Source organism: Plectropomus leopardus, chromosome 5, assembly GCF_008729295.1.
Source record: "Plectropomus leopardus isolate mb chromosome 5, YSFRI_Pleo_2.0, whole genome shotgun sequence".
NCBI lineage: Eukaryota > Metazoa > Chordata > Actinopteri > Perciformes > Serranidae > Plectropomus > Plectropomus leopardus.
This window is the reverse complement of record NC_056467.1, coordinates 18,605,643-18,618,682: the sequence shown is the minus strand read 5'-3', so window position 1 is coordinate 18,618,682 and position 13,040 is coordinate 18,605,643.

The following is a 13,040-nucleotide window of genomic DNA, read 5'->3' as shown; positions in this document are numbered from 1 at the left end:
TATTTTGACATTTTTGCCATCCTATAGCCTTGCCATTCTGGTCATTTTTTGGACATGCATTATTTTGGTGTTTTTGGACATTTTCGAAAGGTTCTATGCTATGGCATGTCTCAGCACCCTATTTTATGCTGTTTTGAGGCGTTTTAAGCTGTTTTTAGGATATGTCATATTTTGACACTTTTGCCATACTATAGCCTTGCCTTTTTGGTCATTTTTGGGACATGCATTATTTTGTTGTTTTTGGACATATTTGAAGGATTCTATGCTATGGCATGTCTTTGCACTCTATTTTAGGCTGTTTTGATGTATTTTTAGCTGTTTTTAAGACATGTCATATTTTGACATTTTTGCCATACTATAGCCTTGCCTTTTTGGTCATTTTTTGGACATGCATTATTTTGTTGTTTTCTGACATTTTTGAAGGATTCTATTGCTATGGCATGTCTTTGCACTCTATTTTATGCTGTTTCGAGGTTTTTTCAGCTGTTTTTAGGACATGTCATATTTTGACATTTTTGCCATACTATAGCCTTTTCATTCTGGTCATTTTTTGGACATGCATTATTTTGTTGTTTTTTGACATATTTGAAGGATTCTATGCGATGGTATGTCTTTGCACTCTATTTTATTCTGTTTTAAGATGTTTTAAGCTTTTTTTTAGGACATGTCATATTTTGACACTTTTGCCATGCTATAGCCTTGCCATTCTGGTCATTTTTTGGACATGCATTATTTTGGTGTTGTTGGACATTTTTGAAGGATTCTATGCTATGGCATTTCTTTGCACTCTTTTTTTATGCTGTTTTGAGGTATTTTCAGCAGTTTTTAGAACATGTCATATTTTGACATTTTTGCCATACTATAGCCTTGCCTTTTTGGTCATTTTTTGGACATGCATTATTTTGGTGTTTTTGGACATTTTTGGAAGATTCAATGTTATGGCATGTTTCGGCAACCTATTTTATGCTGTTTTGATGTGTTTTTAGCTGTTTTCGGGACATGTAATATTTTGACATTTTTGCCATTTTTGCCTTGAGTCTGTGGTCATTTTTTGAACATACATTATTTCAGTGTTTTTGGACATTTTTGTACGATTCAATGCTATGGTGTGTCTCAGCATGCTATTTCATGCTGTTTTGAGTTATTTCTAGCTGTTTTTGGGACTTGTCATATTTTGACATTTTTGCCTTTTTGGTCATTTTTTTGGCTTTGGCATGTTTTTTAGTATGAGGTTTTTGTGTGATATCTGACAACATGCTATAGTATGACATTTTGGATGAAGTCGTGGCGCTATTTTGAACGACATGGTACACTATCACATTCATCTGCGATTTTCTAAGACATGCTACAATATGACGTTTTGGTGCGATTGTGGACCCAATGCTATTGTATGACCTTTTGGTTAGATTTTGGACCCCATGCTATAATATGAAAGCTTGGTGTTGTTTTGGAGAATTTGCTATAGTATGATTTTTTGGCATAATTTTGGATGACTTGTTTAGCACGGCGATGTGGTGCAATTTTGGACAACATGCTATACAATGACATTTTGGTGTGATATTGAACTCCATGCTGTAGTGCGGCATTTTTGTGTCATTTTGGTTCAAACTTGCAGAAAAATTTCATACTACAGAATGTCATCAAACGTTGCAACAAAATGTCATTCTAAAGCTTGTCATAGTCGTTGTCAAAATCACACCAAATTATGGCATGTGGTCCAAAATCGCGCCACAACGACATAGTAAAGCATGTTGTTTTAAACTGCACCAAAAAGTAGTACTATAGCATGTCATCCAAATTCACAAAAAAACATCAAACTATACCATGTCGTTCAAAATCCCACCAAAATGTCATACTATAGCACTGGGTCCACAATCGCACCAAAACGTCACACTGAAGAATGTCGTTCAGAATCACACCAAAATTTCATAGTAACCAAATCGTCATACTATAGCATGTAATTCAATATTGCACCAAAAGGTACTTCTATAGCATGTCTTCGAAATCTTACAAAAATGTCACACTATAGCATGTAGTCCAATATTACACCAAAACATCATGCTAAAGCATGTCATCCAAAATCTCACCAAGACTTTATACTATGGCATATTGTCCAAAATAATACCAAAACATCATGCTATATCACGTCGTCCAAAACGTCATACTATAGCACGGCATTCAAAATCGCATCAAAAAGTCACACTAAAGTATGGTGTCCAAAATCCTACCAAAACATTATGCATAGCATGTTGTCCAAAGTTGCCACAAAACATCATACTATACCATGTCGTCTAAAATCCCACCAAAATGTCACACTTAAGAATGTCGTTCAAAATCGCAACAAGATTTCATACAGTAGCATATCTTCCAAAATCATGCTAAAGCATATCATCCAAAATCTCAAACAAGACTTTATACCATAGCATATTGTCCAAGATCACACCAAAACATCATGCTATACCATGCCATCCAAAGGTGCACCAAAATGTCATACCATAGCATGTCATTCAAAATCGCACAAACATGTCAAAGTATATTTTGCTCAAAATGTCATACTAAAGAATTGGGTCAAAAATCACACGAAAACGTTATACTATAGCATGACGTTCAAAATCCAATCAAAAAGTCACACTATAGTGTGGGGTCCAAAATCTCACCAAAACATCATGCATAGCATGTTGTCCAAAGTTGCCATAACACATCATATCTTCCAAAATCACATAAAATGTCATAATATAGTATGCCATCCAAAATGGCACCTGAAGGTACTAGCGTGTTGTCCAAAATCGCACCAAAAATTCATACTATAGCATGTCATCCAAAATAATTCCAAAACAGCATACTAAAGCATGTCGTTCAAAATCACACCAAAAATTCATACCAATGCATGTCATTCAAAATTGTGCGAAAACATCATAAAAACAGCACCAAAAAGTTATGTTACATCATGGGGCCCAAAATCCCACCAAAACATCATACTATAGCATTTCATTCAAAATCGCATCAAAATGTCATAGTATAACATGTCGTTCATGATTGCACCAAAAATTCATACCATAGGATGGGGCTCAAAATCACACCAAAACGTCATACTATAGGATTTCATCCAAAATTGCATCAAAACTTAATGCTAAAGCATGTCATTCAAAATTGCACCAAAATGTCATAGAATAGCATCCATCTATCCATCCATCCATTTTTTACCGCTTATCTGGGGTCGGGTCGCGGGGGCAGCAGCCTAAGCAGGGAAGCCCAGACTTCCCTCTCCCCGGCCACTTCGTCCAGCCCTTCCCGGGGGATCCCAAGCCAGCTTGGAGATATAGTCTCTCCAGCGTGTCCTGGGTCCTCCCCGGGGTCTCCTACCAGTGGGACGTACCCTGAACACCTCACTGGGGAAGTGTCCAGGAGGCATCCTATTTAGATGCCCAAGCCACCTCATCTGGCTCTTCTCAACGCGGAGGAGCAGTGGCTCTACTCCGAGCTCCTTGATGACCCTATCACTAAGGGAGAGCCCAGCCCCCCTGCGGACGAAGCTCATTTCGGCCGCTTGTACCCGTGATCTTGTTCTTTCGGTCACTACCCAAAGCTTGTGACCATGGGTGAGGGTAGGAACAAAGATCAACCTGTAAATTGAGAGCTTTGCCTTTTGGCTCAGCTCCCTCTTCACCATGACAGATCTGTACAGAGTCCGCATTACTGCAGACGCTGCACCGATCCAACTGTCGATCTCCCACTCCATCCTTCCCTCACTCGTGAACAAGATCCCAACATACTTTAACTCCTCCACTTGGGGCAGGATCTCCTCCCCGATCTGGAGAGGGCACTCCACCCTTTTCCGGCTGAGAACCATGGCATTGGATTTGGAGGTGCTGATTCTCATCCCGGCCGCTTCACACTCAACTGCGAACCGATCCAGTGAGAGCTGAAGGTCACAGCCTGATGAAGCCAACAAGACCACATCATCTGCAAAAAGCAGCAACCCAATCCTGAGGTCACCAAATTGGACCCCCTCAACACCCTAGCTGCGGCTAGAAATTCTGTCCATAAAAGTTATGAACAAAACCAGTGACAAAGGGCAGCCCTGGCGGAGTCCAACCCTCACTGGAAACAAGTCCGACTTACTGCCGGCAATGTGGACCAAGCCAAGTAGTACAGGAAATGGACAGCCTGTATCAGGGGGGCCCATACCCCATACTCCTGGAGAACCCCCCACAGGACTCCCCGAGGGACACGGTCGAGTGCCTTCTCCAGGTCCAAAAAGCACATGTGGACTCGTTGGGCAAACTCCCATGCACACTCAGGGATCCTGCCTTCAGGGATCCTTTCTTCAGCTTGACTGCACGACAGGCACCGAACACGTTATGGCCACAGCACCGATGGCCCACTCAGACCCAATGTTCCCCTAATCCCCCGGGACATGGTCGAAGCTCTCCCGGAGGTGGGAGTTGAAGCTCCTTCTGACGGGAGACTCTGCCAGATGTTCCCAGCAGATCGTCACCAAGTGTTTGGGTCTGCCAGGTCTGACTGGCATCCTCCCCTACTTTCGGCGACAACTCACCACAAGGTGGTGATTGGTTGACAGCTCCGCCCCTCTCTTCACCCGAGTGTCCAAGACATGCAGCAACTACAAAGTCGATCATAGAACTGTGGCCTAGGGTGTCCTGATGCCAAGTGCACACATGTACACCCTTATGCCTGAACATGGTGTTCATTATGGACAATCTGTGGCAAGCACAGAAGTCCAATAACAAAACACAACTCGGGTTCAGATGGGGGGAGGGGGGCATTCCTCTCGATCACGCCCCTCCAGGTCTCACTGTCCCTGCCAACATGAGTGTTGAAGTCCCCCAGCAGAATGAAGGAATCCCCAGAAGGATCGCTCTCCCGCACCCGCTCTAAGGACTCCAAAAAGGGTGGATACTCTGAGCTGCTGTTTGGACCACAGGCACAAACAAAAGTCAGGATCGGTCCCCCCACCCGAAGGCGGAGGGAGGCTACCCTCTCATTCACCGGGGTAAACTCCAACATACAGGCACTGAGCTAGGGGGCAATGAGTATTGCCACCCTTGCCTGGCGCCTCTCACCAGTGGCAACTCCAGAGTGAAAGAGAGTCCAACCCCTCTCGAGAAGATTGGTTCCGGAGCCCATGCTATGTGTCGAAGTGACACAGCTCAGGCTCCTGCCCCACCAGAGCGGTGGCATTCCACGTCCCTAGAGTTATCTAGTGCTAGGTCCCCGCCTTCGGCTGCCGCCCAACTCACATCGCACCCAACCCCTTTGGCCCTCCTACAGGTGTTGAGCCCATGATAAGGAGGTCCCACATTGCCTCTTCGGGCTGTGCCCGGCCACCAGGTGCTTGCCATCGAGCCCTGCCCCCAGGCCTGGCTCCAGGGGGGGCCCTGGTGATCCGCATCCAGGCGAGGGAAACTTTGGACCATACCATTTAGGGGTCTGGTGAGCTACGCTTTGTCCCTCCCCTAGGATCTGTTTGCCATTGGTGACCCTACCAGGGGCATAAAGCCCCCGACAACTGAGCTCCTTGGATCATTGGGACACGCAAACCCCTCCACTACGATAAGGTGGTAGCTCAGGGAGGGGTTCCAAATTCACAACAAACAGTTACACTATAGCATGGGGACAAAAATCCAACCAAAATGGCATAGCATTTTATTCAAAATTGCACCAAAATGTCATACTATAGTATTTCATTCAATTTTTAACCCAAAAATCATGCTATAGCATGTTATCCAAAATCACACGAAAATGTCATACAATAACATCTTGTTCGAAAACACAGCAAAATGTCATACTATAGCATGTCAGTCATAATCACATCAAAATGTCATTGTATAACATGTCGTTCATCATTGAACCAAAAAGTCATACTATAGGATGCCATCCAAATTGCATCAAAACATCATATTATAGCATGTCATTCAAAATGGCACCTAAAGGTACTACTAAAGCATGTCGTTCAAAATCACACTAAAATTTTATAGTATAGCATGGGGTCCAAAATCACACCAAAAATGTCATGCTATTGCATCTCATTTAAAATTGCACCAATAAGTCATTCTATACCATGTTGTTCAAAATTACAGCAAAACATCATATTCTAGCATGTTGTCCAAAATTGCACCAAAACATCATACAATAGCATGTCGTCCAAAATTGCACCGAAAAGTCACACTATAGCACGAGGTCCAAAATCACACCAAAATGTCATAGTATAGCATGGGACACAAAATCACACCAAAACGTCATACTATAGCATGTCATTCAAAATGGTGTCAAAATGTCATAGTATAACATGTCATTCAAAACTGCACCAAAATGTCATACCAAAACATGTTTTCCAAAGTGGCACCAGAACATCACCCTATATTATGTCGTTCAAAATCGCACCAAAACAGCATGCTATAGCATGTCGTTTGAAATAGCACCAAAATGTCATAGTATAGCATGGTGTCGAAAATCACATCAAAACATCATACTATGGCATGTTATTCAAACCCTCACCATAACATCATGCTACAGCATTTCATCCAAAATCGCACCAAAACGTCATACTATGGCATGTCATTGAATCTCTCACCATAACATCATGCTACAGCATTTCATCCAAAATCGCACCAAAATGTCATGCTATAGCATGTCATCCAAAATAGCACCAAAATGTCATAGTATTGCATGTAGTTCAAAATCGCACCAAGACATCATACTAAAGCATTCTGTTCAAAATCACTCCAAAATGTCATAGTATACTACGGGATGCGATTTTGAATGACATGCTTTAATATCATCATTCAAAATTGCGTCAAAATGTCAAACTATAGTGTTTCATTCAACATCACACCAACACAACATACTATAGCATTCTGTTCAAAATCACTCCAAAATGTCAGAGTAAACTAAGGGATGCGATATTTAACTACATGCTTTAATATGACAGTTTGGTGGGATTTTGGATGACATGCTATAGAAGAAAGCTTTGGTGCGATTTTGGACAACATGCTTATAGTATGACTTTTTTGTGCTATTGTGGAAAACATGCCATAGTATGATTTTTTTTGCCTACATGCTTTACATGCTATAGTATTTTTTTTTTGGTTATGAAATGTTGGACAACATGCTATAGTATGACTTTTGGTGCTATTTTGGGTGACATGGGATAGTATGACATTTTTGTGCTATTTTAGATGACATGTTATAGTATGACTTTTTTTCTATTTTGAACAATATGCTATAATATGACTTTTCAATAATATTTTGACAACATGCTATAGCATGACTTGTGCTATTTTTTTAAGAGATTTTGTTTAAAATGTATGTAGTATTAGTATGATTTCTCAAAATATTGTGGAAAACATGCTATAGTATGACTTTTTTATTGTATTTTGAATGACATGCTATTGTCTGTCTTTTTTGTGCTATTTTGGATGATGTGCTATAGTATTATTATAGTAGTATAGTATATAGTATAGTTTTTTATTCTGTGTTGAAAGAAAAACTATAGTATGACTTTTTTAGCCTATTTTGAAGGACATATCATAATATAATATTGTTGTGACATTTTGGAAGACATGCTATAGTATGATGTTTTGATTCTGTTTTGAGTGACCTGCTATGGTATGACTTTTTTATGCTTTTTTGAATGACATGCTATTCAGCCAACCTGACATCCCAGCTGGTGGATGGCCTGAATAAAATTTACGAGAGCTTCCTTCCAGGGACATTCAAGGTCTGATGTTACCAGCACACCCTATACCAAAGGGTGATGTGGCCATTGAGGCTGAGTGACATCACAGCATCAGTAGTACTACAAATGGATGCAAAAGCGAACATTTTCATTTGCAAATGGCTTGGTTTTCCTCTGTGCCTTTCAAACATGGCTCTGTTTGGCAGGAACATGCTCACAGTTCCAATGAAATCCATCGGCTTCGGCTACAAACTGTAAACGGTGAGACTTGTCTTCCAACTCAGAGACTCACCAGATCCAACCGTTCAAAACACCAAGTCCCATTTCAAATCAGGATGTAAGTGGAATGGAGTGCAAACGGTCGGACAAGCTATTGGCCGTTTGAAGCACTGAGAGGTAGTAGAAAGGCTGCAATCAGGCAGGACCGGTCTCAGCTTGGGGCCCTCACCCAAGATGTGGTCCAAAGCCAAGATTGACAACCTGGGAGACCGTGATCAATAGGACAGTCACCTGGGCTGACATGCAGAGAGTACCCCAAGCACGACTCAGCTTCTTAATCAGGGCCTCCTAAGAACACGCACCTCTGGTATGGCACACAAGAGAGCTGCCAGCTCTGCTGCTCTCAGGACCCAAGCCTGTAGCACATACTCTCCAGTTCTAAGGCAGCATTAACACAGGGCCAGTACAGGTGGCGCCATGACTGGGTCCTATGTAAACTGGACGAGATTTTGGAGGCATGCAGGCTGGAGGCAAACAGGGCCAGCCTGGTCGCAAATACACTTTGTTAGGCAGGGAGACCCAGCCCAGTCCAACACCTCTAAGGCGTGGTCTCTCATGTCTCCTGAGAGGCGAGTGGTACTTAACAGCTGACCTGAACAGGTTGCTCAAGATCCCTCAGGAGATCAACTCAGCCTCCCTACAACCTGACATGGTGTTCTGGTCTTCCCTCACCAAGACGTTCATTATCGTCATGCTGACCATCCCATGGGAGGACGGAATAGAGACTGCCTTTGAGAGGAAGAAGGATAAGTACTCAGAGCTGGTGGCAGCATGCTCACCAGACAGGTGGAGGGCATTTACATTCCCTTTGGAGGTTTGGTGCAGAGGCTATACAGGTGCATCCACCGAGCAGAAACATCTGTGAAGGGTGGCTCTCGGCTGATGACCCTGCATCTGGCAGGGTCATCAGGTAATCCCCATACCTGTGCTAAATAAGACTTTTTTGTGCTCTTTTGGAGGACATAATATAGTATGACTTTTTATGCTGTTTTGAATGACATGCTATAGTTTAACTTTTTTATGCGATTTTGGAGGATATATTATAGTCTGACTTTTTTGTCAAATTTTGGACGACGTGCTAGTATGACTTTTTATTCTTTCAGGCAACATGGTATACTACAGCTTTTTTGTGCTATTTTTGACAACATTCTATCGTATGACCTTTTTTATGCTTTTTTGAATAACATACTGTAGTATGGGTTTTTTTGGCTAAAGTATGACAGAGAAACTTTAGAAGAATTTTTTTTTTTATATTTTGAGCACATGGCCATTATGGCAAAGGTGGTGGAATTTTGACTCTAAGCCAAGCAGTTTTTAGATAATTGCTGAAAAGTAAAGTTGATCTGTTACACCATCACCTAGAGGTATTTTTTTAGGCTGGGTAGTGGGTGTCTTTTGCAACCAACTTGCCAGTTTTGGTGAGTGTTTGTTTTCTTTATTTTTTGAACATTTTTAGGGAAGAATATGACATATAGAAAAGATATTTAAAATATTGGGTACCAAAGAAAGAAATGAGCCAAAACTCTTTCACAACAAGTAAGTCTGGTCTTGTGATCAGCATGTTCTGATTACAGTAAAAAAAAAAAAAAAAAAAAAAAAAAGCTAAAAAAACACTGGATAACAGAGAAGCTTCAATCTCAAAAGGTAAATAGTTGTGAAGGAATGACTAATATCGCAGTTCATAAAAAGATAGCTTTATTGCACAAGGTGTTGAGTACTCTTTTTTCTGTTTTTGTCTGTTTTCATAGAAAAGAAAATGTAGAGTTAAACACAAGCAATTGCAAATTGAAGCAACATTTCTCCATAAAAGTTAAAGGAATAACCGCCACATTTTAAAAATGTTTTAATTAACCCCCCCCCCCTTTTTTTTTTAAATTGTTCAATTCACCATTTCTGTTTTTCTTTTATAACCAGCAAAATTTTCAGAACATGCAATGCTGCTGTCCTCCCCCCAAAAAGTGGAATAGTAAAAAAACCAAAACCAAAAAAAAAACAAAAAAAAAAACAGCCAAACACTCAAAAACAAACACCCTCTGACAGACAAAAAAAAACAAAAAAAAAAAAACAAAAAAAAAAAGATTTTAAAAAATAAATTAAAGGAGACAACGAAATAAATATTGTTAACTATGCATGGTCCACTCTGACATGTTTCAACTGGTCCATAAATCAAGATAAAGCAGTGTCTGTATAATTCTATAGTTTTTCATTAAGTCCTCTTCTGTTTCGTTACAATAACTTCAGTTCAAAGTTTACATTGTGCCCTGGTTTCTAGTGAAGATGTCGAAAATAGTACTCATTTATACAAAACACTTTCCTATGTACACGAGTCTTCTATTATGGAGTAGAAATAATGTTGTATATGTGGGTAAGGGGTACAGTGAGAGGGGAAGATCTGATTGGTTGAGCAGATGTGGAAAAGGTTAGGGAAGTAGCACATGTGAAGTTGGTCTCAGAACAACGGATTTAGAGTCAGTTTGAAAAGTATATTATTGTATTTTAAGAGGAAAAAATCCACCTTAAATCACTCATTGTCACTAAGACATTGCAGATATCTGACCAAATGTTAAGACAAGCTGCTGCAGAAAAAAATGCTGCTAACATGTTAAATGAGACTAACAAAAACCGTACTGTAAAACATTAGTATAAAAAATAGTTATGTCATATGGCAGTATGGTTTATCATTTGCCTTTAGAACAAAAAAATATTTTTAATCATTTTAGCTGCATTTTTTTTTAAACATGATGAGGTCAAAATATGAAATTATTTGATTGGTGCCTAAAAATACATCATGCTTATATGAGGAGAAAACAAAATCCAGAATTTAGGATTGTTCACCAAAGTTTTTGGGAGTACTGAAAAGTAAACACAGCATGACTTATGTAAGGTCCACAGTAGTCAGGATTTGTGGATTGAAAAATACACAAAAATACAAATGATACTAAAATAATATTTATATGTGAAACATGACTCTTGGAAAACATTACAGGAATACTTTTGGAAATAAGCTAATTTGCTATATTGCTAAGAGTAAGATAAGAAGATTGACACCTGTTAGAAAGTAACAAGATCCACTTACCAGCACCACAAAAGCTCACTAATTAACGCATTATACTTCATTTGTTGAATCTGTGAAAAAAGAAAAAAGAAGTGTAAAAACGTCAAGTGTGCACTGGTTTTTAGTTTTTAGGATTTTTTGTACAAAATGTCAATTCTAGGCAAAATAGCAAAAAAGGCATATTTCCCAAAGTGTAAAACTATTGATTTAAACATGACATACTGTTCTGATATTCTTAGTAACAGTCTAAAAGTGTTCAGAAGGTGGAATCTTCCAGGTTTCCATTACTTTGAGCAAACTGACAGTAGATCAGCGTTTTACAGTAGAGACAACTTCACTGAGCAATTGAAGAAAGCAAGTTGGATAGGAGTTTGTTTTATCACTCCATTCAATATCCATACAACTGGAGTAAGGAAGCCTCTGCATTTGGTTGCTAAAACAGGCCTGTCCTATTCCCACGCCCTTGTTTTACTGACAACAAGTACTCGAAACAAAAGGCCAGAAGGAAAGGCTTCATAACCACTAACAATGGAAAGCTAAATTAATTTCTTGAATTAAAGGGAGCACTAATATATATATGAGCAGTTATGACCACTGGGTGGTATGTTTATTGGGCTGCAGTCCTTAAGTTTGGTGAGAACTCGCTATGACACAAATAAGAAACAGAAATACTCGTCGGACTGTAAGTTTTCATTAATTATAGTCAGGTAATGGCATTGAGTTTGTGAACATACCTTTGGAAGGTACAATACAACATATTACAATAGGCTCACTTACTGTATAGGCTGTTCTTGTTTTACTGTTTTCTTTTTCAACACCACACTTTCTCCACTGAGCCATAGACCACAGTTAACCAGCGACACAATCTCACACTATATTTTGACTTTACTGTGCTTGTCCTCTCAGCTTGTACCTGCTACACAGGTGCTGCAGCTGGAACATTTACAAAATCACAAGGGGCGGTTCATTGTATCATTCCTCGAACCTCAGTTTCACTATTTTACTTTCTTTCACACCACTTTCTTTCTTGCCAAGATCTCCCATCCATGGTTGTGCTACCCGTTTAAGCTCTTTTTCTTCCTTCTTTCCTTCTTGCAGTTTTGTTCACTCTGAGCGATTGTCTTGTGATCTTTTATATATATTTTCAATTAGAACGGCTTTTATATTTCTCTGCTTTTTTCAATATTCATATATTTGCTATATATTTGAATAGAAATATATATGTACATACTTTTGAAAACAAACATATATCATATCTTTTTTTCTATTGCGAGAGCCCTGATGTTACGTTTTACCATTGCAAAACATTTGGAGCAACTCTTTTTTTGGAACGATCTTTGTTATGGGATTAAGCTTTGGGAGAAGAAATGGGAAAAAAAACAAACAAAATAAACCGCAAAGTTAGCAGATACAGTACCATGCATAAAGCTAAAATAAATTTCAGTGAGGTGGAGGGACTTGAAAACACATCTTTTAGTTTTGAAGACCACTTATTTCATTGAGCTGTTTTACCCCCCCTCCCCCCCCCCGTTTCCCTAATACAACTGCAGACTCTACCAACACTTTGATCTCTCTGTCTATAATCTCAAAGTCATTGTCCGTTCAAAAATTCAAGATCACTTCATACAAATATGATTTGCTTGTATACATCTCAATAAATTTGCTGAATGTTTGCAATGTGTCAAGTTATCATTGAACGTCAAGTAGCATTTCTGCCTGTCAGTGCATATTAGACCTCATCTCTCAGTCTGTCTGTCTGTCTGTCTGTCTGTCTTTATAACTAGCCAGTATGCTAGCAGTAGGTCACAGTGACACTGTATGGATATGATGGGGGACTGGGTGTGTAGGAGTGAAGGTGGGGAAGGATAGAAAGGGGAAAAATGGGTACAGGTAGAATGAGTGAAGCAAAGAGTAATGGTATGGTGGCGCCATGATAAATCAAAAAAGGGTCTCTTCCTTCTTTGCTTGGAGGAGGAGAAAGAAATAAACCTCTTCTGTCAATATTTG